At 55.2% G+C, this 22,364-nt stretch overlaps 26 non-coding genes across 26 annotated transcripts; 10 read left to right on the forward strand and 16 right to left on the reverse strand.

Moving 5' to 3' along the window:
- The first annotated feature begins 744 nt into the window (after positions 1–744).
- trnad-guc (transfer RNA aspartic acid (anticodon GUC)) lies at positions 745–816 on the forward strand. The gene has a single exon. It is a non-coding gene; the product is annotated as a tRNA-Asp (tRNA).
- A 621-nt stretch (positions 817–1,437) lies between these two features.
- trnav-cac (transfer RNA valine (anticodon CAC)) lies at positions 1,438–1,510 on the reverse strand. The gene has a single exon. It is a non-coding gene; the product is annotated as a tRNA-Val (tRNA).
- Positions 1,511–2,204: 694 nt separating this feature from the next.
- On the forward strand, positions 2,205–2,276 carry trnah-gug (transfer RNA histidin (anticodon GUG)). Its single transcript has one exon. It is a non-coding gene; the product is annotated as a tRNA-His (tRNA).
- Positions 2,277–2,850: 574 nt separating this feature from the next.
- trnav-aac (transfer RNA valine (anticodon AAC)) lies at positions 2,851–2,923 on the reverse strand. Its single transcript has one exon. It is a non-coding gene; the product is annotated as a tRNA-Val (tRNA).
- Positions 2,924–3,032: 109 nt separating this feature from the next.
- On the reverse strand, positions 3,033–3,105 carry trnaf-gaa (transfer RNA phenylalanine (anticodon GAA)). Its single transcript has one exon. It is a non-coding gene; the product is annotated as a tRNA-Phe (tRNA).
- Positions 3,106–4,824: 1,719 nt separating this feature from the next.
- Positions 4,825–4,897, reverse strand: trnav-cac (transfer RNA valine (anticodon CAC)). The gene has a single exon. It is a non-coding gene; the product is annotated as a tRNA-Val (tRNA).
- A 694-nt stretch (positions 4,898–5,591) lies between these two features.
- On the forward strand, positions 5,592–5,663 carry trnah-gug (transfer RNA histidin (anticodon GUG)). The gene has a single exon. It is a non-coding gene; the product is annotated as a tRNA-His (tRNA).
- Positions 5,664–6,237: 574 nt separating this feature from the next.
- trnav-aac (transfer RNA valine (anticodon AAC)) lies at positions 6,238–6,310 on the reverse strand. Its single transcript has one exon. It is a non-coding gene; the product is annotated as a tRNA-Val (tRNA).
- A 107-nt stretch (positions 6,311–6,417) lies between these two features.
- On the reverse strand, positions 6,418–6,490 carry trnaf-gaa (transfer RNA phenylalanine (anticodon GAA)). The gene has a single exon. It is a non-coding gene; the product is annotated as a tRNA-Phe (tRNA).
- A 1,024-nt stretch (positions 6,491–7,514) lies between these two features.
- On the forward strand, positions 7,515–7,586 carry trnad-guc (transfer RNA aspartic acid (anticodon GUC)). Its single transcript has one exon. It is a non-coding gene; the product is annotated as a tRNA-Asp (tRNA).
- A 621-nt stretch (positions 7,587–8,207) lies between these two features.
- On the reverse strand, positions 8,208–8,280 carry trnav-cac (transfer RNA valine (anticodon CAC)). Its single transcript has one exon. It is a non-coding gene; the product is annotated as a tRNA-Val (tRNA).
- A 694-nt stretch (positions 8,281–8,974) lies between these two features.
- trnah-gug (transfer RNA histidin (anticodon GUG)) lies at positions 8,975–9,046 on the forward strand. Its single transcript has one exon. It is a non-coding gene; the product is annotated as a tRNA-His (tRNA).
- A 756-nt stretch (positions 9,047–9,802) lies between these two features.
- trnaf-gaa (transfer RNA phenylalanine (anticodon GAA)) lies at positions 9,803–9,875 on the reverse strand. The gene has a single exon. It is a non-coding gene; the product is annotated as a tRNA-Phe (tRNA).
- Positions 9,876–11,592: 1,717 nt separating this feature from the next.
- On the reverse strand, positions 11,593–11,665 carry trnav-cac (transfer RNA valine (anticodon CAC)). The gene has a single exon. It is a non-coding gene; the product is annotated as a tRNA-Val (tRNA).
- Positions 11,666–12,359: 694 nt separating this feature from the next.
- Positions 12,360–12,431, forward strand: trnah-gug (transfer RNA histidin (anticodon GUG)). The gene has a single exon. It is a non-coding gene; the product is annotated as a tRNA-His (tRNA).
- A 574-nt stretch (positions 12,432–13,005) lies between these two features.
- trnav-aac (transfer RNA valine (anticodon AAC)) lies at positions 13,006–13,078 on the reverse strand. The gene has a single exon. It is a non-coding gene; the product is annotated as a tRNA-Val (tRNA).
- A 109-nt stretch (positions 13,079–13,187) lies between these two features.
- trnaf-gaa (transfer RNA phenylalanine (anticodon GAA)) lies at positions 13,188–13,260 on the reverse strand. Its single transcript has one exon. It is a non-coding gene; the product is annotated as a tRNA-Phe (tRNA).
- A 1,026-nt stretch (positions 13,261–14,286) lies between these two features.
- Positions 14,287–14,358, forward strand: trnad-guc (transfer RNA aspartic acid (anticodon GUC)). Its single transcript has one exon. It is a non-coding gene; the product is annotated as a tRNA-Asp (tRNA).
- A 621-nt stretch (positions 14,359–14,979) lies between these two features.
- Positions 14,980–15,052, reverse strand: trnav-cac (transfer RNA valine (anticodon CAC)). Its single transcript has one exon. It is a non-coding gene; the product is annotated as a tRNA-Val (tRNA).
- Positions 15,053–15,746: 694 nt separating this feature from the next.
- Positions 15,747–15,818, forward strand: trnah-gug (transfer RNA histidin (anticodon GUG)). The gene has a single exon. It is a non-coding gene; the product is annotated as a tRNA-His (tRNA).
- A 756-nt stretch (positions 15,819–16,574) lies between these two features.
- Positions 16,575–16,647, reverse strand: trnaf-gaa (transfer RNA phenylalanine (anticodon GAA)). The gene has a single exon. It is a non-coding gene; the product is annotated as a tRNA-Phe (tRNA).
- Positions 16,648–18,983: 2,336 nt separating this feature from the next.
- On the forward strand, positions 18,984–19,055 carry trnah-gug (transfer RNA histidin (anticodon GUG)). Its single transcript has one exon. It is a non-coding gene; the product is annotated as a tRNA-His (tRNA).
- A 574-nt stretch (positions 19,056–19,629) lies between these two features.
- trnav-aac (transfer RNA valine (anticodon AAC)) lies at positions 19,630–19,702 on the reverse strand. Its single transcript has one exon. It is a non-coding gene; the product is annotated as a tRNA-Val (tRNA).
- Positions 19,703–19,811: 109 nt separating this feature from the next.
- On the reverse strand, positions 19,812–19,884 carry trnaf-gaa (transfer RNA phenylalanine (anticodon GAA)). Its single transcript has one exon. It is a non-coding gene; the product is annotated as a tRNA-Phe (tRNA).
- Positions 19,885–20,908: 1,024 nt separating this feature from the next.
- On the forward strand, positions 20,909–20,980 carry trnad-guc (transfer RNA aspartic acid (anticodon GUC)). Its single transcript has one exon. It is a non-coding gene; the product is annotated as a tRNA-Asp (tRNA).
- Positions 20,981–21,601: 621 nt separating this feature from the next.
- trnav-cac (transfer RNA valine (anticodon CAC)) lies at positions 21,602–21,674 on the reverse strand. Its single transcript has one exon. It is a non-coding gene; the product is annotated as a tRNA-Val (tRNA).
- Between the last annotated feature and the right edge of the window lie 690 nt (positions 21,675–22,364).

Genomic DNA, 22,364 nt, shown 5'->3' on the forward strand with positions numbered 1-22,364 from the left:
AGCTTGGGCGGAGGGGGGGCGGGAAAGCAGACAAAGAGGTGACACCTCAAGGTCTGCACGATCACAGCTCTCCGCCGGCCCAGGCTTCCGCTCGATAAGCTACTGGACACACCCGCCCCTCCTCACACAGACCGTGGAAAAGCCCCCGAGTGGGAGGGCTCGCTCTTCCTCCCAGGAGCTCTTGGACACGACGCACAGACAGGGCGCGGGGAGCCGCCGCCTGCAAACACGGCTCCAGGCAGGACTCCACTCCGCAGGAGCCGCAGAGCAGAGGAGATGAGGGCAGCTTAGCTCCTGTGCAGAGACCTGAGCTGTTGTTGCTGTGGATGCTGTCTTTTCTGCACTCGGGGTAGGAGTGAATGTTGAGTTGCCCTTAGAAATGAAGCAGAGCACTTCAACGGCACGGGTGTGTGTGTGTGTGCGCCCTGGTGATTCTGGGAGACAGATCGAACCTGGGCTAAAAGAGAGGGGGCTTAGCCCTCTTCCATTTGCTAGTTCAAAGTTGTACAACCCCTTTGTATCTGCTAGGCGGCGCAGTCGTCGTGCACAAAGAACACTTTGAAAAGCGTCAAAGGCAAGTCATTCCGAGTTGTTCGTTTGTGTTTTCCGTTCAGACGCGAAATGCTGACATGATCTCTCGGCTCCTCGGTTGTCATTTCTGCTCCGTAAAGGGATCACAGCACGCGTCGGCTTCCAGCATGCTGGGTCGGGACACGATGCCGGGGGTTGGAGAGAGCGATGTCTTCCTCGTTAGTATAGTGGCAAGTATCCCCGCCTGTCACGCGGGAGACCGGGGTTCGATTCCCCGACGGGGAGTAGCTTTTCTTTCACCTCCTTAGAGAAATGATTGCCTTTCACTTCTCTGTTTTCTTTCACAGCGTCGTGCACCTTTTCATTGCTCTCGCTTTCAGAGCCTCCGCACGGCAGTCGACTCGACATCAGGAAGCACATTGAAGTGAAAGCAGGAAGCGCTGCGACATGCACTGTGCAGATCCCGCCACACTAAGAGGTGAGTGGGTCTGTTCGATGCACAAAGAACGCTTTGAGAAGCGTCAAAGGCAAGTCATTCCGAGTTGGTCGTTTGTGTTTTCCGTTCAGACGCGAAATGCTGAAATGATCTCTCGGCTCCTCGGTTGTCATTTCTGCTCCGTAAAGGAATCACAGCACGCGTCGGCTTCCAGCACGGTGGGTCGGGACACGATGCCGGGGGTCGGAGAGAGCGATGTCTTCCTCGTTAGTATAGGACCTGTCACCTGTCCCCACCTGTCACGCGGGAGACTGGGGTGCATCAGGACGCGCCTTGAAGTGAAAGCAGGATGCGCTGTGACATGCACTGTGCAGATCCCGCCACACTAAGAGGTGGGTCCAGTGGGTCTGTTCGATCACAGCGCTAGGCGAATCCCCAATCCCCTTTTGTGCCTGGCGACAAAAGATGTCTGTTTCCGCCCGGTTTCGAACCGGGGACCTTTCGCGTGTGAGGCGAACGTGATAACCACTACACTACGGAAACGGTGGTAAGACGTGCCCAGCGGCCCAGCGCTGAGCTTCGCCAATGCGATTTAGCTGCTTCCAGTGCCTTTATTGGAGTGCGCTGATGGACCGTGCTCTCTCTCCAGAGACCAGCACGCCTGTCATGGACGGAGCAGGAAAGGCGGCGCCACATTCTACAGCCCTCTCCACGCAATCGACGAAATCGGGCTACTGAAGTGGAGAAAATCGCCTCTCCAGAAAGTGCAAATATCATCTTGGAGACTATAAATCCTATTGCCGAAGGTCAGCCCTGTCTACCATAGTAACCCTCCCACAGCGATGATCAGCTCGTCTCACACGCGAGAAGTTTCGGTTGGAAACAAGCGCCCCCTCTTCTCGCACGTTTTGCACGTTCGAGTAGTTTTAATGCGGCTCTTTCGTACACGGTGCTGATCTTTTGGAAAGCAGGAGGCAAAACCGAGTCGAACCGCCTGGGTGAAAACCAGGAACCCTAACCGCTAGACTATATGGCAGCGAACAACCATGCTGTTCCCGGCATCATGCAAGCAAACTACATAAATATGAGAAAACACGCAAGAGAGTTGTCACTCAGAGTGTCGAAGGGTCGATGTATACTGGGGCTCAGTTGAAATGCAACGTCAGGACTTTTCCGAATTATGTCACACGAAGAGAGCACAGCCCTTTCCGCCCTGCCGCGTGTGTCTCGGTAACTCGCTGTGATCGTATAGTGGTCAGTACTTTGCGTTGTGGCCGCAACAACCCCGGTTCGAATCCGGGTCACGGCAGAATAGGGGCGTCTGCTTTTACTACTCGCACGAATGAAGGCAAAAAAAAGCCAATCGACGTGAACGAACGGCGCTTTACAGAGGAGTACTGCCTGACTGGATCGTTGATGAACGACAGAGGCCACTCCGACCTCTTCTCGGTTTTCTTCAATGACTTACTAAGGATCTTCTTCACATTCGCCCATGCAGGGGAAGCCAGTTACACCAAAGCAAACGCAGGAAAGTGCATTTCAAGCAGAGACCAGGAGGGACTTGTTTACACCGAGAGTGGGCGGAGAATGGAACAATGCGCCCAGCCCTGTTGCTGGAGCCGATTCTTGATGAGCTCTTGGGCTCACTAAGAGGCCCCCGCTGGATGCTAATCTTTCTGTTGTTCTTGCAGGTCCTGCGCTGCTTTTGAGCCGACAGAGCTCGACCTGGTCTGTCGGCACAGCCCAATTGCAAATGATCGGCTCCGCGTACAGAAGGAACGTGCGTTTGGTACAAGAGTGCACGAAGGCACCGGAAATACATTGGGAACAAATGACCGGTCGCTCAAGACCTCTGTGAAGTACAGGAGCGTGCAAAACGAGGCTGTTTCCGCCCGGTCTCGAACCGGGGACCTTTCGCGTGTTAGGCGAACGTGATAGCCGCTACACTACGGAAACCTGTAGGGATTGCTGCTGGTGTCTCGCTTGCGTTTCGGGCTGAGAAAGGGACGCGTCACTTTAGGCAGGTGGCGCTGGAGAGAGGAACAAAGGGCGCGATGAAACAAAATGCCGAAACCCGGGATCGAACCAGGGACCTTTAGATCTTCAGTCTAACGCTCTCCCAACTGAGCTATTTCGGCAGTGCGCAAAGCCCACAGCCACCTGCTCCAGCCTTCCTGTGTTGTGGCATGAGCGCACCAAGAGTAGCGGGAGAGTGTTGCAGGAACGTCACTCAGAAGGAAAGCCACCCAGCTGCGCCCTCTGAGCTCTGTCCAGCGCATCTTCCTCGCATGGACTCCTGCCTGCGACGGGCAGGAAACAATTAGCAAGAACAGAACGACACCCCATGGGTGTCTCATGACCGCACCTTAGGTTGTGACACGTGCAGGTGTGAGGGGTTGCCGGGCTACTTTGGAGCAGAGCTTGGGCGGAGGGGGGGCGGGAAAGCAGACAAAGAGGTGACACCTCAAGGTCTGCACGATCACAGCTCTCCGCCGCCCCAGGCTTCCGCTCGATAAGCTACTGGACACACCCGCCCCTCCTCACACAGACCGTGGAAAAGCCCCCGAGTGGGAGGGCTCGCTCTTCCTCCCAGGAGCTCTTGGACACGACGCCCAGACAGGGCGCGGGGAGCCGCCGCCTGCAAACACGGCTCCAGGCAGGACTCCACTCCGCAGGAGCCGCAGAGCAGAGGAGATGAGGGCAGCTTAGCTCCTGTGCAGAGACCTGAGCTGTTGTTGCTGTGGATGCTGTCTTTTCTGCACTCGGGGTAGGAGTGAATGTTGAGTTGCCCTTAGAAATGAAGCAGAGCACTTCAACGGCACGGGTGTGTGTGTGTGTGCGCGCCCTGGTGATTCTGGGAGACAGATCGAACCTGGGCTAAAAGAGAGGGGGCTTAGCCCACTTCCATTTGCTAGTTCAAAGTTGTACAACCCCTTTGTATCTGCTAAGCGGCGCAGTCGTCGTGCACAAAGAACACTTTGAAAAGCGTCAAAGGCAAGTCATTCCGAGTTGTTCGTTTGTGTTTTCCGTTCAGACGCGAAATGCTGACATGATCTCTCGGCTCCTCGGTTGTCATTTCTGCTCCGTAAAGGGATCACAGCACGCGTCGGCTTCCAGCATGCTGGGTCGGGACACGATGCCGGGGGTTGGAGAGAGCTATGTCTTCCTCGTTAGTATAGTGGCAAGTATCCCCGCCTGTCACGTGGGAGACCGGGGTTCGATTCCCCGACGGGGAGTAGCTTTTCTTTCACCTCCTTAGAGAAATGATTGCCTTTCACTTCTCTGTTTTCTTTCACAGCGTCGTGCACCTTTTCATTGCTCTCGCTTTCAGAGCCTCCGCACGGCAGTCGACTCGACATCAGGAACCACATTGAAGTGAAAGCAGGAAGCGCTGCGACATGCACTGTGCAGATCCCGCCACACTAAGAGGTGAGTGGGTCTGTTCGATGCACAAAGAACGCTTTGAGAAGCGTCAAAGGCAAGTCATTCCGAGTTGGTCGTTTGTGTTTTCCGTTCAGACGCGAAATGCTGAAATGATCTCCCGGCTCCTCGGTTGTCATTTCTGCTCCGTAAAGGAATCACAGCACGCGTCGGCTTCCAGCACGGTGGGTCGGGACACGATGCCGGGGGTCGGAGAGAGCGATGTCTTCCTCGTTAGTATAGGACCTGTCACCTGTCCCCACCTGTCACGCGGGAGACTGGGGTGCATCAGGACGCGCCTTGAAGTGAAAGCAGGATGCGCTGTGACATGCACTGTGCAGATCCCGCCACACTAAGAGGTGGGTCCAGTGGGTCTGTTCGATCACAGCGCTAGGCGAATCCCCAATCCCCTTTTGTGCCTGGCGACAAAAGATGTCTGTTTCCGCCCGGTTTCGAACCGGGTACCTTTCGCGTGTGAGGCGAACGTGATAACCACTACACTACGGAAACGGTGGTAAGACGTGCCCAGCGGCCCAGCGCTGAGCTTCGCCAATGCGATTTAGCTGCTTCCAGTGCCTTTATTGGAGTGCGCTGATGGACCGTGCTCTCTCTCCAGAGACCAGCACGCCTGTCATGGACGGAGCAGGAAAGGCGGCGCCACATTCTACAGCCCTCTCCACGCAATCGACGAAATCGGGCTACTGAAGTGGAGAAAATCGCCTCTCCAGAAAGTGCAAATATCATCTTGGAGACTATAAATCCTATTGCCGAAGGTCAGCCCTGTCTACCAGAGTAACCCTCCCACAGCGATGATCAGCTCGTCTCACACGCGAGAAGTTTCGGTTGGAAACAAGCGCCCCCTCTTCTCGCACGTTTTGCACGTTCGAGTAGTTTTAATGCGGCTCTTTCGTACACGGTGCTGATCTTTTGGAAAGCAGGAGGCAAAACCGAGTCGAACCGCCTGGGTGAAAACCAGGAACCCTAACCGCTAGACTATATGGCAGCGAACAACCATGCTGTTCCCGGCATCATGCAAGCAAACTACATAAATATGAGAAAACACGCAAGAGAGTTGTCACTCAGAGTGTCGAAGGGTCGATGTATACTGGGGCTCAGTTGAAATGCAACGTCAGGACTTTTCCGAATTATGTCACACGAAGAGAGCACAGCCCTTTCCACCCTGCCGTGTGTGTCTCGGTAACTCGCTGTGATCGTATAGTGGTCAGTACTTTGCGTTGTGGCCGCAACAACCCCGGTTCGAATCCGGGTCACGGCAGAATAGGGGCGTCTGCTTTTACTACTCGCACGAATGAAGGCAAAAAAAAGCCAATCGACGTGAACGAACGGCGCTTTACAGAGGAGTACTGCCTGACTGGATCGTTGATGAACGACAGAGGCCACTCCGACCTCTTCTCGGTTTTCTTCAATGACTTACTAAGGATCTTCTTCACATTCGCCCATGCAGGGGAAGCCAGTTACACCAAAGCAAACGCAGGAAAGTGCATTTCAAGCAGAGACCAGGAGGGACTTGTTTACACCGAGAGTGGGCGGAGAATGGAACAATGCGCCCAGCCCTGTTGCTGGAGCCGATTCTTGATGAGCTCTTGGGCTCACTAAGAGGCCCCCGCTGGATGCTAATCTTTCTGTTGTTCTTGCAGGTCCTGCGCTGCTTTTGAGCCGACAGAGCTCGACCTGGTCTGTCGGCACAGCCCAATTGCAAATGATCGGCTCCGCGTACAGAAGGAACGTGCGTTTGGTACAAGAGTGCACGAAGGCACCGGAAATACATTGGGAACAAATGACCGGTCGCTCAAGACCTCTGTGAAGTACAGGAGCGTGCAAAACGAGGCTGTTTCCGCCCGGTCTCGAACCGGGGACCTTTCGCGTGTTAGGCGAACGTGATAGCCGCTACACTACGGAAACCTGTAGGGACTGCTGCTGGTGTCTCGCTTGCGTTTCGGGCTGAGAAAGGGACGCGTCACTAGGCAGGTGGCGCTGGAGAGAGGAACAAAGGGCGCGATGAAACAAAATGCCGAAACCCGGGATCGAACCAGGGACCTTTAGATCTTCAGTCTAACGCTCTCCCAACTGAGCTATTTCGGCAGTGCGCAAAGCCCACAGCCACCTGCTCCAGCCTTCCTGTGTTGTGGCATGAGCGCACCAAGAGTAGCTGGAGAGTGTTGCAGGAACGTCACTCAGAAGGAAAGCCACCCAGCTGCGCCCTCTGAGCTCTGTCCAGCGCATCTTCCTCGCATGGACTCCTGCCTGCGACGGGCAGGAAACAATTAGCAAGAACAGAACGACACCCCATGGGTGTCTCATGACCGCACCTTAGGTTGTGACACGTGCAGGTGTGAGGGGTTGCCGGGCTACTTTGGAGCAGAGCTTGGGCGGAGGGGGGGCGGGAAAGCAGACAAAGAGGTGACACCTCAAGGTCTGCACGATCACAGCTCTCCGCCGCCCCAGGCTTCCGCTCGATAAGCTACTGGACACACCCGCCCCTCCTCACACAGACCGTGGAAAAGCCCCCGAGTGGGAGGGCTCGCTCTTCCTCCCAGGAGCTCTTGGACACGACGCCCAGACAGGGCGCGGGGAGCCGCCGCCTGCAAACACGGCTCCAGGCAGGACTCCACTCCGCAGGAGCCGCAGAGCAGAGGAGATGAGGGCAGCTTAGCTCCTGTGCAGAGACCTGAGCTGTTGTTGCTGTGGATGCTGTCTTTTCTGCACTCGGGGTAGGAGTGAATGTTGAGTTGCCCTTAGAAATGAAGCAGAGCACTTCAACGGCACGGGTGTGTGTGTGTGTGCGCCCTGGTGATTCTGGGAGACAGATCGAACCTGGGCTAAAAGAGAGGGGGCTTAGCCCTCTTCCATTTGCTAGTTCAAAGTTGTACAACCCCTTTCTATCTGCTAAGCGGCGCAGTCGTCGTGCACAAAGAACACTTTGAAAAGCGTCAAAGGCAAGTCATTCCGAGTTGGTCGTTTGTGTTTTCCGTTCAGACGCGAAATGCTGACATGATCTCTCGGCTCCTCGGTTGTCATTTCTGCTCCGTAAAGGGATCACAGCACGCGTCGGCTTCCAGCATGCTGGGTCGGGACACGATGCCGGGGGTTGGAGAGAGCGATGTCTTCCTCGTTAGTATAGTGGCAAGTATCCCCGCCTGTCACGCGGGAGACCGGGGTTCGATTCCCCGACGGGGAGTAGCTTTTCTTTCACCTCCTTAGAGAAATGATTGCCTTTCACTTCTCTGTTTTCTTTCACAGCGTCGTGCACCTTTTCATTGCTCTCGCTTTCAGAGCCTCCGCACGGCAGTCGACTCGACATCAGGAAGCACATTGAAGTGAAAGCAGGAAGCGCTGCGACATGCACTGTGCAGATCCCGCCACACTAAGAGGTGAGTGGGTCTGTTCGATGCACAAAGAACGCTTTGAGAAGCGTCAAAGGCAAGTCATTCCGAGTTGGTCGTTTGTGTTTTCCGTTCAGACGCGAAATGCTGAAATGATCTCTCGGCTCCTCGGTTGTCATTTCTGCTCCGTAAAGGAATCACAGCACGCGTCGGCTTCCAGCACGGTGGGTCGGGACACGATGCCGGGGGTCGGAGAGAGCGATGTCTTCCTCGTTAGTATAGGACCTGTCACCTGTCCCCACCTGTCACGCGGGAGACTGGGGTGCATCAGGACGCGCCTTGAAGTGAAAGCAGGATGCGCTGTGACATGCACTGTGCAGATCCCGCCACACTAAGAGGTGGGTCCAGTGGGTCTGTTCGATCACAGCGCTAGGCGAATCCCCAATCCCCTTTTGTGCCTGGCGACAAAAGATGTCTGTTTCCGCCCGGTTTCGAACCGGGGACCTTTCGCGTGTGAGGCGAACGTGATAACCACTACACTACGGAAACGGTGGTAAGACGTGCCCAGCGGCCCAGCGCTGAGCTTCGCCAATGCGATTTAGCTGCTTCCAGTGCCTTTATTGGAGTGAGCTGATGGACCGTGCTCTCTCTCCAGAGACCAGCACGCCTGTCATGGACGGAGCAGGAAAGGCGGCGCCACATTCTACAGCCCTCTCCACGCAATCGACGAAATCGGGCTACTGAAGTGGAGAAAATCGCCTCTCCAGAAAGTGCAAATATCATCTTGGAGACTATAAATCCTATTGCCGAAGGTCAGCCCTGTCTACCAGAGTAACCCTCCCACAGCGATGATCAGCTCGTCTCACACGCGAGAAGTTTCGGTTGGAAACAAGCGCCCCCTCTTCTCGCACGTTTTGCACGTTCGAGTAGTTTTAATGCGGCTCTTTCGTACACGGTGCTGATCTTTTGGAAAGCAGGAGGCAAAACCGAGTCGAACCGCCTGGGTGAAAACCAGGAACCCTAACCGCTAGACTATATGGCAGCGAACAACCATGCTGTTCCCGGCATCATGCAAGCAAACTACATAAATATGAGAAAACACGCAAGAGAGTTGTCACTCAGAGTGTCGAAGGGTCGATGTATACTGGGGCTCAGTTGAAATGCAACGTCAGGACTTTTCCGAATTATGTCACACGAAGAGAGCACAGCCCTTTCCGCCCTGCCGCGTGTGTCTCGGTAACTCGCTGTGATCGTATAGTGGTCAGTACTTTGCGTTGTGGCCGCAACAACCCCGGTTCGAATCCGGGTCACGGCAGACTAGGGGCGTCTGCTTTTACTACTCGCACGAATGAAGGCAAAAAAAAGCCAATCGACGTGAACGAACGGCGCTTTACAGAGGAGTACTGCCTGACTGGATCGTTGATGAACGACAGAGGCCACTCCGACCTCTTCTCGGTTTTCTTCAATGACTTACTAAGGATCTTCTTCACATTCGCCCATGCAGGGGAAGCCAGTTACACCAAAGCAAACGCAGGAAAGTGCATTTCAAGCAGAGACCAGGAGGGACTTGTTTACACCGAGAGTGGGCGGAGAATGGAACAATGCGCCCAGCCCTGTTGCTGGAGCCGATTCTTGATGAGCTCTTGGGCTCACTAAGAGGCCCCCGCTGGATGCTAATCTTTCTGTTGTTCTTGCAGGTCCTGCGCTGCTTTTGAGCCGACAGAGCTCGACCTGGTCTGTCGGCACAGCCCAATTGCAAATGATCGGCTCCGCGTACAGAAGGAACGTGCGTTTGGTACAAGAGTGCATGAAGGCACCGGAAATACATTGGGAACAAATGACCGGTCGCTCAAGACCTCTGTGAAGTACAGGAGCGTGCAAAACGAGGCTGTTTCCACCCGGTCTCGAACCGGGGACTTTTCGCGTGTTAGGCGAACGTGATAGCCGCTACACTACGGAAACCTGTAGGGACTGCTGCTGGTGTCTCGCTTGCGTTTCGGGCTGAGAAAGGGACGCGTCACTTTAGGCAGGTGGCGCTGGAGAGAGGAACAAAGGGCGCGATGAAACAAAATGCCGAAACCCGGGATCGAACCAGGGACCTTTAGATCTTCAGTCTAACGCTCTCCCAACTGAGCTATTTCGGCGGTGCGCAAAGCCTACCGCCACCTGCTCCAGCCTTCCTGTGTTGTGGCATGAGCGCACCAAGAGTAGCGGGAGAGTGTTGCAGGAACGTCACTCAGAAGGAAAGCCACCCAGCTGCGCCCTCTGAGCTCTGTCCAGCGCATCTTCCTCGCATGGACTCCTGCCTGCGACGGGCAGGAAACAATTAGCAAGAACAGAACGACACCCCATGGGTGTCTCATGACCGCACCTTAGGTTGTGACACGTGCAGGTGTGAGGGGTTGCCGGGCTACTTTGGAGCAGAGCTTGGGCGGAGGGGGGGCGGGAAAGCAGACAAAGAGGTGACACCTCAAGGTCTGCACGATCACAGCTCTCCGCCGCCCCAGGCTTCCGCTCGATAAGCTACTGGACACACCCGCCCCTCCTCACACAGACCGTGGAAAAGCCCCCGAGTGGGAGGGCTCGCTCTTCCTCCCAGGAGCTCTTGGACACGACGCCCAGACAGGGCGCGGGGAGCCGCCGCCTGCAAACACGACTCCAGGCAGGACTCCACTCCGCAGGAGCCGCAGAGCAGAGGAGATGAGGGCAGCTTAGCTCCTGTGCAGAGACCTGAGCTGTTGTTGCTGTGGATGCTGTCTTTTCTGCACTCGGGGTAGGAGTGAATGTTGAGTTGCCCTTAGAAATGAAGCAGAGCACTTCAACGGCACGGGTGTGTGTGTGTGTGCGCCCTGGTGATTCTGGGAGACAGATCGAACCTGGGCTAAAAGAGAGGGGGCTTAGCCCTCTTCCATTTGCTAGTTCAAAGTTGTACAACCCCTTTGTATGTGCTAGGCGGCGCAGTCGTCGTGCACAAAGAGCACTTTGAAAAGCGTCAAAGGCAAGTCATTCCGAGTTGGTCGATTGTGTTTTCCGTTCAGACGCGAAATGCTGACATGATCTCTCGGCTCCTCGGTTGTCATTTCTGCTCCGTAAAGGGATCACAGCACGCGTCGGCTTCCAGCATGCTGGGTCGGGACATGATGCCGGGGGTTGGAGAGAGTGATGTCGTTCTCGTTAGTATAGTGGCAGGTATCCCCGCCTGTCACGCGGGAGACCGGGGTTCGATTCCCCGACGGGGAGTAGCTTTTCTTTCACCTCCTTAGAGAAATGACTGCCTTTCACTTCTCTGTTTTCTTTCACAGCGTCGTGCACCTTTTCATTGCTCTCGCTTTCAGAGCCTCCGCACGGCAGTCGACTCGACATCAGGAAGCACATTGAAGTGAAAGCAGGAAGCGCTGCGACATGCACTGTGCAGATCCCGCCACACTAAGAGGTGAGTGGGTCTGTTCGATGCACAAAGAACGCTTTGAGAAGCGTCAAAGGCAAGTCATTCCGAGTTGGTCGTTTGTGTTTTCCGTTCAGACGCGAAATGCTGAAATGATCTCTCGGCTCCTCGGTTGTCATTTCTGCTCCGTAAAGGAATCACAGCACGCGTCGGCTTCCAGCATGCTGGGTCGGGACACGATGCTGGGGGTTGGCGAGAGCGATGTCTTCCTCGTTAGTATAGGACCTGTCACCTGTCCCCACCTGTCACGCGGGAGACTGGGGTGCATCAGGACGCGCCTTGAAGTGAAAGCAGGATGCGCTGTGACATGCACTGTGCAGATCCCGCCACACTAAGAGGTGGGTCCAGTGGGTCTGTTCGATCACAGCGCTAGGCGAATCCCCAATCCCCTTTTGTGCCTGGTGACAAAAGATGTCTGTTTCCGCCCGGTTTCGAACCGGGGACCTTTCGCGTGTGAGGCGAACGTGATAACCACTACACTACGGAAACGGTGGTAAGACGTGCCCAGCGGCCCAGCGCTGAGCTTCGCCAATGCGATTTAGCTGCTTCCAGTGCCTTTATTGGAGTGCGCTGATGGACCGTGCTCTCTCTCCAGAGACCAGCACGCCTGTCATGGACGGAGCAGGAAAGGCGGCGCCACATTCTACAGCCCTCTCCACGCAATCGACGAAATCGGGCTACTGAAGTGGAGAAAATCGCCTCTCCAGAAAGTGCAAATATCATCTTGGAGACTATAAATCCTATTGCCGAAGGTCAGCCCTGTCTACCAGAGTAACCCTCCCACAGCGATGATCAGCTCGTCTCACACGCGAGAAGTTTCGGTTGGAAACAAGCGCCCCCTCTTCTCGCACGTTTTGCACGTTCGAGTAGTTTTAATGCGGCTCTTTCGTACACGGTGCTGATCTTTTGGAAAGCAGGAGGCAAAACCGAGTCGAACCGCCTGGGTGAAAACCAGGAACCCTAACCGCTAGACTATATGGCAGCGAACAACCATGCTGTTCCCGGCATCATGCAAGCAAACTACATAAATATGAGAAAACACGCAAGAGAGTTGTCACTCAGAGTGTCGAAGGGTCGATGTATACTGGGGCTCAGTTGAAATGCAACGTCAGGACTTTTCCGAATTATGTCACACGAAGAGAGCACAGCCCTTTCCGCCCTGCCGCGTGTGTCTCGGTAACTCGCTGTGATCGTATAGTGGTCAGTACTTTGCGTTGTGGCCGCAACAACCCCGGTTCGAATCCGGGTCACGGCAGAATAGGGGCGTCTGCTTTTACTACTCGCACGAATGAAGGCAAAAAAAAGCCAATCGACGTGAACGAACGGCGCTTTACAGAGGAGTACTGCCTGACTGGATCGTTGATGAACGACAGAGGCCACTCCGACCTCTTCTCGGTTTTCTTCAATGACTTACTAAGGATCTTCTTCACATTCGCCCATGCAGGGGAAGCCAGTTACACCAAAGCAAACGCAGGAAAGTGCATTTCAAGCAGAGACCAGGAGGGACTTGTTTACACCGAGAGTGGGCGGAGAATGGAACAATGCGCCCAGCCCTGTTGCTGGAGCCGATTCTTGATGAGCTCTTGGGCTCACTAAGAGGCCCCCGCTGGATGCTAATCTTTCTGTTGTTCTTGCAGGTCCTGCGCTGCTTTTGAGCCGACAGAGCTCGACCTGGTCTGTCGGCACAGCCCAATTGCAAATGATCGGCTCCGCGTACAGAAGGAACGTGCGTTTGGTACAAGAGTGCACGAAGGCACCGGAAATACATTGGGAACAAATGACCGGTCGCTCAAGACCTCTGTGAAGTACAGGAGCGTGCAAAACGAGGCTGTTTCCGCCCGGTCTCGAACCGGGGACCTTTCGCGTGTTAGGCGAACGTGATAGCCGCTACACTACGGAAACCTGTAGGGACTGCTGCTGGTGTCTCGCTTGCGTTTCGGGCTGAGAAAGGGACGCGTCACTTTAGGCAGGTGGCGCTGGAGAGAGGAACAAAGGGCGCGATGAAACAAAATGCCGAAACCCGGGATCGAACCAGGGACCTTTAGATCTTCAGTCTAACGCTCTCCCAACTGAGCTATTTCGGCAGTGCGCAAAGCCCACAGCCACCTGCTCCAGCCTTCCTGTGTTGTGGCATGAGCGCACCAAGAGTAGCGGGAGAGTGTTGCAGGAACGTCACTCAGAAGGAAAGCCACCCAGCTGCGCCCTCTGAGCTCTGTCCAGCGCATCTTCCTCGCATGGACTCCTGCCTGCGACGGGCAGGAAACAATTAGCAAGAACAGAACGACACCCCATGGGTGTCTCATGACCGCACCTTAGGTTGTGACACGTGCAGGTGTGAGGGGTTGCCGGGCTACTTTGGAGCAGAGCTTGGGCGGAGGGGGGGCGGGAAAGCAGACAAAGAGGTGACACCTCAAGGTCTGCACGATCACAGCTCTCCGCCGCCCCAGGCTTCCGCTCGATAAGCTACTGGACACACCCGCCCCTCCTCACACAGACCGTGGAAAAGCCCCCGAGTGGGAGGGCTCGCTCTTCCTCCCAGGAGCTCTTGGACACGACGCCCAGACAGGGCGCGGGGAGCCGCCGCCTGCAAACACGGCTCCAGGCAGGACTCCACTCCGCAGGAGCCGCAGAGCAGAGGAGATGAGGGCAGCTTAGCTCCTGTGCAGAGACCTGAGCTGTTGTTGCTGTGGATGCTGTCTTTTCTGCACTCGGGGTAGGAGTGAATGTTGAGTTGCCCTTAGAAATGAAGCAGAGCACTTCAACGGCACGGGTGTGTGTGTGTGTGCGCGCCCTGGTGATTCTGGGAGACAGATCGAACCTGGGCTAAAAGAGAGGGGGCTTAGCCCACTTCCATTTGGTAGTTCAAAGTTGTACAACCCCTTTGTATCTGCTAAGCGGCGCAGTCGTCGTGCACAAAGAACACTTTGAAAAGCGTCAAAGGCAAGTCATTCCGAGTTGTTCGTTTGTGTTTTCCGTTCAGACGCGAAATGCTGACATGATCTCTCGGCTCCTCGGTTGTCATTTCTGCTCCGTAAAGGGATCACAGCACGCGTCGGCTTCCAGCATGCTGGGTCGGGACACGATGCCGGGGGTTGGAGTGAGCTATGTCTTCCTCGTTAGTATAGTGGCAAGTATCCCCGCCTGTCACGCGGGAGACCGGGGTTCGATTCCCCGACGGGGAGTAGCTTTTCTTTCACCTCCTTAGAGAAATGATTGCCTTTCACTTCTCTGTTTTCTTTCACAGCGTCGTGCACCTTTTCATTGCTCTCGCTTTCAGAGCCTCCGCACGGCAGTCGACTCGACATCAGGAAGCACATTGAAGTGAAAGCAGGAAGCGCTGCGACATGCACTGTGCAGATCCCGCCACACTAAGAGGTGAGTGGGTCTGTTCGATGCACAAAGAACGCTTTGAGAAGCGTCAAAGGCAAGTCATTCCGAGTTGGTCGTTTGTGTTTTCCGTTCAGACGCGAAATGCTGAAATGATCTCCCGGCTCCTCGGTTGTCATTTCTGCTCCGTAAAGGAATCACAGCACGCGTCGGCTTCCAGCACGGTGGGTCGGGACACGATGCCGGGGGTCGGAGAGAGCGATGTCTTCCTCGTTAGTATAGGACCTGTCACCTGTCCCCACCTGTCACGCGGGAGACTGGGGTGCATCAGGACGCGCCTTGAAGTGAAAGCAGGATGCGCTGTGACATGCACTGTGCAGATCCCGCCACACTAAGAGGTGGGTCCAGTGGGTCTGTTCGATCACAGCGCTAGGCGAATCCCCAATCCCCTTTTGTGCCTGGCGACAAAAGATGTCTGTTTCCGCCCGGTTTCGAACCGGGGACCTTTCGCGTGTGAGGCGAACGTGATAACCACTACACTACGGAAACGGTGGTAAGACGTGCCCAGCGGCCCAGCGCTGAGCTTCGCCAATGCGATTTAGCTGCTTCCAGTGCCTTTATTGGAGTGCGCTGATGGACCGTGCTCTCTCTCCAGAGACCAGCACGCCTGTCATGGACGGAGCAGGAAAGGCGGCGCCACATTCTACAGCCCTCTCCACGCAATCGACGAAATCGGGCTACTGAAGTGGAGAAAATCGCCTCTCCAGAAAGTGCAAATATCATCTTGGAGACTATAAATCCTATTGCCGAAGGTCAGCCCTGTCTACCAGAGTAACCCTCCCACAGCGATGATCAGCTCGTCTCACACGCGAGAAGTTTCGGTTGGAAACAAGCGCCCCCTCTTCTCGCACGTTTTGCACGTTCGAGTAGTTTTAATGCGGCTCTTTCGTACACGGTGCTGATCTTTTGGAAAGCAGGAGGCAAAACCGAGTCGAACCGCCTGGGTGAAAACCAGGAACCCTAACCGCTAGACTATATGGCAGCGAACAACCATGCTGTTCCCGGCATCATGCAAGCAAACTACATAAATATGAGAAAACACGCAAGAGAGTTGTCACTCAGAGTGTCGAAGGGTCGATGTATACTGGGGCTCAGTTGAAATGCAACGTCAGGACTTTTCCGAATTATGTCACACGAAGAGAGCACAGCCCTTTCCGCCCTGCCGCGTGTGTCTCGGTAACTCGCTGTGATCGTATAGTGGTCAGTACTTTGCGTTGTGGCCGCAACAACCCCGGTTCGAATCCGGGTCACGGCAGAATAGGGGCGTCTGCTTTTACTACTCGCACGAATGAAGGCAAAAAAAAGCCAATCGACGTGAACGAACGGCGCTTTACAGAGGAGTACTGCCTGACTGGATCGTTGATGAACGACAGAGGCCACTCCGACCTCTTCTCGGTTTTCTTCAATGACTTACTAAGGATCTTCTTCACATTCGCCCATGCAGGGGAAGCCAGTTACACCAAAGCAAACGCAGGAAAGTGCATTTCAAGCAGAGACCAGGAGGGACTTGTTTACACCGAGAGTGGGCGGAGAATGGAACAATGCGCCCAGCCCTGTTGCTGGAGCCGATTCTTGATGAGCTCTTGGGCTCACTAAGAGGCCCCCGCTGGATGCTAATCTTTCTGTTGTTCTTGCAGGTCCTGCGCTGCTTTTGAGCCGACAGAGCTCGACCTGGTCTGTCGGCACAGCCCAATTGCAAATGATCGGCTCCGCGTACAGAAGGAACGTGCGTTTGGTACAAGAGTGCATGAAGGCACCGGAAATACATTGGGAACAAATGACCGGTCGCTCAAGACCTCTGTGAAGTACAGGAGCGTGCAAAACGAGGCTGTTTCCACCCGGTCTCGAACCGGGGACTTTTCGCGTGTTAGGCGAACGTGATAGCCGCTACACTACGGAAACCTGTAGGGACTGCTGCTGGTGTCTCGCTTGCGTTTCGGGCTGAGAAAGGGACGCGTCACTTTAGGCAGGTGGCGCTGGAGAGAGGAACAAAGGGCGCGATGAAACAAAATGCCGAAACCCGGGATCGAACCAGGGACCTTTAGATCTTCAGTCTAACGCTCTCCCAACTGAGCTATTTCGGCGGTGCGCAAAGCCTACCGCCACCTGCTCCAGCCTTCCTGTGTTGTGGCATGAGCGCACCAAGAGTAGCGGGAGAGTGTTGCAGGAACGTCACTCAGAAGGAAAGCCACCCAGCTGCGCCCTCTGAGCTCTGTCCAGCGCATCTTCCTCGCATGGACTCCTGCCTGCGACGGGCAGGAAACAATTAGCAAGAACAGAACGACACCCCATGGGTGTCTCATGACCGCACCTTAGGTTGTGACACGTGCAGGTGTGAGGGGTTGCCGGGCTACTTTGGAGCAGAGCTTGGGCGGAGGGGGGGCGGGAAAGCAGACAAAGAGGTGACACCTCAAGGTCTGCACGATCACAGCTCTCCGCCGCCCCAGGCTTCCGCTCGATAAGCTACTGGACACACCCGCCCCTCCTCACACAGACCGTGGAAAAGCCCCCGAGTGGGAGGGCTCGCTCTTCCTCCCAGGAGCTCTTGGACACGACGCCCAGACAGGGCGCGGGGAGCCGCCGCCTGCAAACACGACTCCAGGCAGGACTCCACTCCGCAGGAGCCGCAGAGCAGAGGAGATGAGGGCAGCTTAGCTCCTGTGCAGAGACCTGAGCTGTTGTTGCTGTGGATGCTGTCTTTTCTGCACTCGGGGTAGGAGTGAATGTTGAGTTGCCCTTAGAAATGAAGCAGAGCACTTCAACGGCACGGGTGTGTGTGTGTGTGCGCCCTGGTGATTCTGGGAGACAGATCGAACCTGGGCTAAAAGAGAGGGGGCTTAGCCCTCTTCCATTTGCTAGTTCAAAGTTGTACAACCCCTTTGTATGTGCTAGGCGGCGCAGTCGTCGTGCATAAAGAGCACTTTGAAAAGCGTCAAAGGCAAGTCATTCCGAGTTGGTCGATTGTGTTTTCCGTTCAGACGCGAAATGCTGACATGATCTCTCGGCTCCTCGGTTGTCATTTCTGCTCCGTAAAGGGATCACAGCACGCGTCGGCTTCCAGCATGCTGGGTCGGGACATGATGCCGGGGGTTGGAGAGAGTGATGTCGTTCTCGTTAGTATAGTGGCAGGTATCCCCGCCTGTCACGCGGGAGACCGGGGTTCGATTCCCCGACGGGGAGTAGCTTTTCTTTCACCTCCTTAGAGAAATGACTGCCTTTCACTTCTCTGTTTTCTTTCACAGCGTCGTGCACCTTTTCATTGCTCTCGCTTTCAGAGCCTCCGCACGGCAGTCGACTCGACATCAGGAAGCACATTGAAGTGAAAGCAGGAAGCGCTGCGACATGCACTGTGCAGATCCCGCCACACTAAGAGGTGAGTGGGTCTGTTCGATGCACAAAGAACGCTTTGAGAAGCGTCAAAGGCAAGTCATTCCGAGTTGATCGTTTGTGTTTTCCGTTCAGACGCGAAATGCTGAAATGATCTCTCGGCTCCTCGGTTGTCATTTCTGCTCCGTAAAGGAATCACAGCACGCGTCGGCTTCCAGCATGCTGGGTCGGGACACGATGCTGGGGGTTGGCGAGAGCGATGTCTTCCTCGTTAGTATAGGACCTGTCACCTGTCCCCACCTGTCACGCGGGAGACTGGGGTGCATCAGGACGCGCCTTGAAGTGAAAGCAGGATGCGCTGTGACATGCACTGTGCAGATCCCGCCACACCACCGAAACGGTGGTAAGACGTGCCCAGCGGCCCAGCGCTGAGCTTCGCCAATGCGATTTAGCTGCTTCCAGTGCCTTTATTGGAGTGCGCTGATGGACCGTGCTCTCTCTCCAGAGACCAGCACGCCTGTCATGGACGGAGCAGGAAAGGCGGCGCCACATTCTACAGCCCTCTCCACGCAATCGACGAAATCGGGCTACTGAAGTGGAGAAAATCGCCTCTCCAGAAAGTGCAAATATCATCTTGGAGACTATAAATCCTATTGCCGAAGGTCAGCCCTGTCTACCAGAGTAACCCTCCCACAGCGATGATCAGCTCGTCTCACACGCGAGAAGTTTCGGTTGGAAACAAGCGCCCCCTCTTCTCGCACGTTTTGCACGTTCGAGTAGTTTTAATGCGGCTCTTTCGTACACGGTGCTGATCTTTTGGAAAGCAGGAGGCAAAACCGAGTCGAACCGCCTGGGTGAAAACCAGGAACCCTAACCGCTAGACTATATGGCAGCGAACAACCATGCTGTTCCCGGCATCATGCAAGCAAACTACATAAATATGAGAAAACACGCAAGAGAGTTGTCACTCAGAGTGTCGAAGGGTCGATGTATACTGGGGCTCAGTTGAAATGCAACGTCAGGACTTTTCCGAATTATGTCACACGAAGAGAGCACAGCCCTTTCCGCCCTGCCGCGTGTGTCTCGGTAACTCGCTGTGATCGTATAGTGGTCAGTACTTTGCGTTGTGGCCGCAACAACCCCGGTTCGAATCCGGGTCACGGCAGAATAGGGGCGTCTGCTTTTACTACTCGCACGAATGAAGGCAAAAAAAAGCCAATCGACGTGAACGAACGGCGCTTTACAGAGGAGTACTGCCTGACTGGATCGTTGATGAACGACAGAGGCCACTCCGACCTCTTCTCGGTTTTCTTCAATGACTTACTAAGGATCTTCTTCACATTCGCCCATGCAGGGGAAGCCAGTTACACCAAAGCAAACGCAGGAAAGTGCATTTCAAGCAGAGACCAGGAGGGACTTGTTTACACCGAGAGTGGGCGGAGAATGGAACAATGCGCCCAGCCCTGTTGCTGGAGCCGATTCTTGATGAGCTCTTGGGCTCACTAAGAGGCCCCCGCTGGATGCTAATCTTTCTGTTGTTCTTGCAGGTCCTGCGCTGCTTTTGAGCCGACAGAGCTCGACCTGGTCTGTCGGCACAGCCCAATTGCAAATGATCGGCTCCGCGTACAGAAGGAACGTGCGTTTGGTACAAGAGTGCACGAAGGCACCGGAAATACATTGGGAACAAATGACCGGTCGCTCAAGACCTCTGTGAAGTACAGGAGCGTGCAAAACGAGGCTGTTTCCGCCCGGTCTCGAACCGGGGACCTTTCGCGTGTTAGGCGAACGTGATAGCCGCTACACTACGGAAACCTGTAGGGACTGCTGCTGGTGTCTCGCTTGCGTTTCGGGCTGAGAAAGGGACGCGTCACTTTAGGCAGGTGGCGCTGGAGAGAGGAACAAAGGGCGCGATGAAACAAAATGCCGAAACCCGGGATCGAACCAGGGACCTTTAGATCTTCAGTCTAACGCTCTCCCAACTGAGCTATTTCGGCAGTGCGCAAAGCCCACAGCCACCTGCTCCAGCCTTCCTGTGTTGTGGCATGAGCGCACCAAGAGTAGCGGGAGAGTGTTGCAGGAACGTCACTCAGAAGGAAAGCCACCCAGCTGCGCCCTCTGAGCTCTGTCCAGCGCATCTTCCTCGCATGGACTCCTGCCTGCGACGGGCAGGAAACAATTAGCAAGAACAGAACGACACCCCATGGGTGTCTCATGACCGCACCTTAGGTTGTGACACGTGCAGGTGTGAGGGGTTGCCGGGCTACTTTGGAGCAGAGCTTGGGCGGAGGGGGGGCGGGAAAGCAGACAAAGAGGTGACACCTCAAGGTCTGCACGATCACAGCTCTCCGCCGCCCCAGGCTTCCGCTCGATAAGCTACTGGACACACCCGCCCCTCCTCACACAGACCGTGGAAAAGCCCCCGAGTGGGAGGGCTCGCTCTTCCTCCCAGGAGCTCTTGGACACGACGCCCAGACAGGGCGCGGGGAGCCGCCGCCTGCAAACACGGCTCCAGGCAGGACTCCACTCCGCAGGAGCCGCAGAGCAGAGGAGATGAGGGCAGCTTAGCTCCTGTGCAGAGACCTGAGCTGTTGTTGCTGTGGATGCTGTCTTTTCTGCACTCGGGGTAGGAGTGAATGTTGAGTTGCCCTTAGAAATGAAGCAGAGCACTTCAACGGCACGGGTGTGTGTGTGTGTGCGCCCTGGTGATTCTGGGAGACAGATCGAACCTGGGCTAAAAGAGAGGGGGCTTAGCCCTCTTCCATTTGCTAGTTCAAAGTTGTACAACCCCTTTGTATCTGCTAGGCGGCGCAGTCGTCGTGCACAAAGAACACTTTGAAAAGCGTCAAAGGCAAGTCATTCCGAGTTGGTCGTTTGTGTTTTCCGTTCAGACGCGAAATGCTGACATGATCTCTCGGCTCCTCGGTTGTCATTTCTGCTCCGTAAAGGGATCACAGCACGCGTCGGCTTCCAGCATGCTGGGTCGGGACACGATGCCGGGGGTTGGAGAGAGCGATGTCTTCCTCGTTAGTATAGTGGCAAGTATCCCCGCCTGTCACGCGGGAGACCGGGGTTCGATTCCCCGACGGGGAGTAGCTTTTCTTTCACCTCCTTAGAGAAATGACTGCCTTTCACTTCTCTGTTTTCTTTCACAGCGTCGTGCACCTTTTCATTGCTCTCGCTTTCAGAGCCTCCGCACGGCAGTCGACTCGACATCAGGAAGCACATTGAAGTGAAAGCAGGAAGCGCTGCGACATGCACTGTGCAGATCCCGCCACACTAAGAGGTGAGTGGGTCTGTTCGATGCACAAAGAACGCTTTGAGAAGCGTCAAAGGCAAGTCATTCCGAGTTGATCGTTTGTGTTTTCCGTTCAGACGCGAAATGCTGAAATGATCTCTCGGCTCCTCGGTTGTCATTTCTGCTCCGTAAAGGAATCACAGCACGCGTCGGCTTCCAGCATGCTGGGTCGGGACACGATGCTGGGGGTTGGCGAGAGCGATGTCTTCCTCGTTAGTATAGGACCTGTCACCTGTCCCCACCTGTCACGCGGGAGACTGGGGTGCATCAGGACGCGCCTTGAAGTGAAAGCAGGATGCGCTGTGACATGCACTGTGCAGATCCCGCCACACTAAGAGGTGGGTCCAGTGGGTCTGTTCGATCACAGCGCTAGGCGAATCCCCAATCCCCTTTTGTGCCTGGTGACAAAAGATGTCTGTTTCCGCCCGGTTTCGAACCGGGGACCTTTCGCGTGTGAGGCGAACGTGATAACCACTACACTACGGAAACGGTGGTAAGACGTGCCCAGCGGCCCAGCGCTGAGCTTCGCCAATGCGATTTAGCTGCTTCCAGTGCCTTTATTGGAGTGCGCTGATGGACCGTGCTCTCTCTCCAGAGACCAGCACGCCTGTCATGGACGGAGCAGGAAAGGCGGCGCCACATTCTACAGCCCTCTCCACGCAATCGACGAAATCGGGCTACTGAAGTGGAGAAAATCGCCTCTCCAGAAAGTGCAAATATCATCTTGGAGACTATAAATCCTATTGCCGAAGGTCAGCCCTGTCTACCAGAGTAACCCTCCCACAGCGATGATCAGCTCGTCTCACACGCGAGAAGTTTCGGTTGGAAACAAGCGCCCCCTCTTCTCGCACGTTTTGCACGTTCGAGTAGTTTTAATGCGGCTCTTTCGTACACGGTGCTGATCTTTTGGAAAGCAGGAGGCAAAACCGAGTCGAACCGCCTGGGTGAAAACCAGGAACCCTAACCGCTAGACTATATGGCAGCGAACAACCATGCTGTTCCCGGCATCATGCAAGCAAACTACATAAATATGAGAAAACACGCAAGAGAGTTGTCACTCAGAGTGTCGAAGGGTCGATGTATACTGGGGCTCAGTTGAAATGCAACGTCAGGACTTTTCCGAATTATGTCACACGAAGAGAGCACAGCCCTTTCCGCCCTGCCGCGTGTGTCTCGGTA

The sequence above is a fragment of the Lepisosteus platostomus genome (assembly GCF_059453375.1).
Source record: "Lepisosteus platostomus isolate fLepPlt1 chromosome 5 unlocalized genomic scaffold, fLepPlt1.hap1 SUPER_5_unloc_1, whole genome shotgun sequence".
Lineage (NCBI taxonomy): Eukaryota > Metazoa > Chordata > Actinopteri > Semionotiformes > Lepisosteidae > Lepisosteus > Lepisosteus platostomus.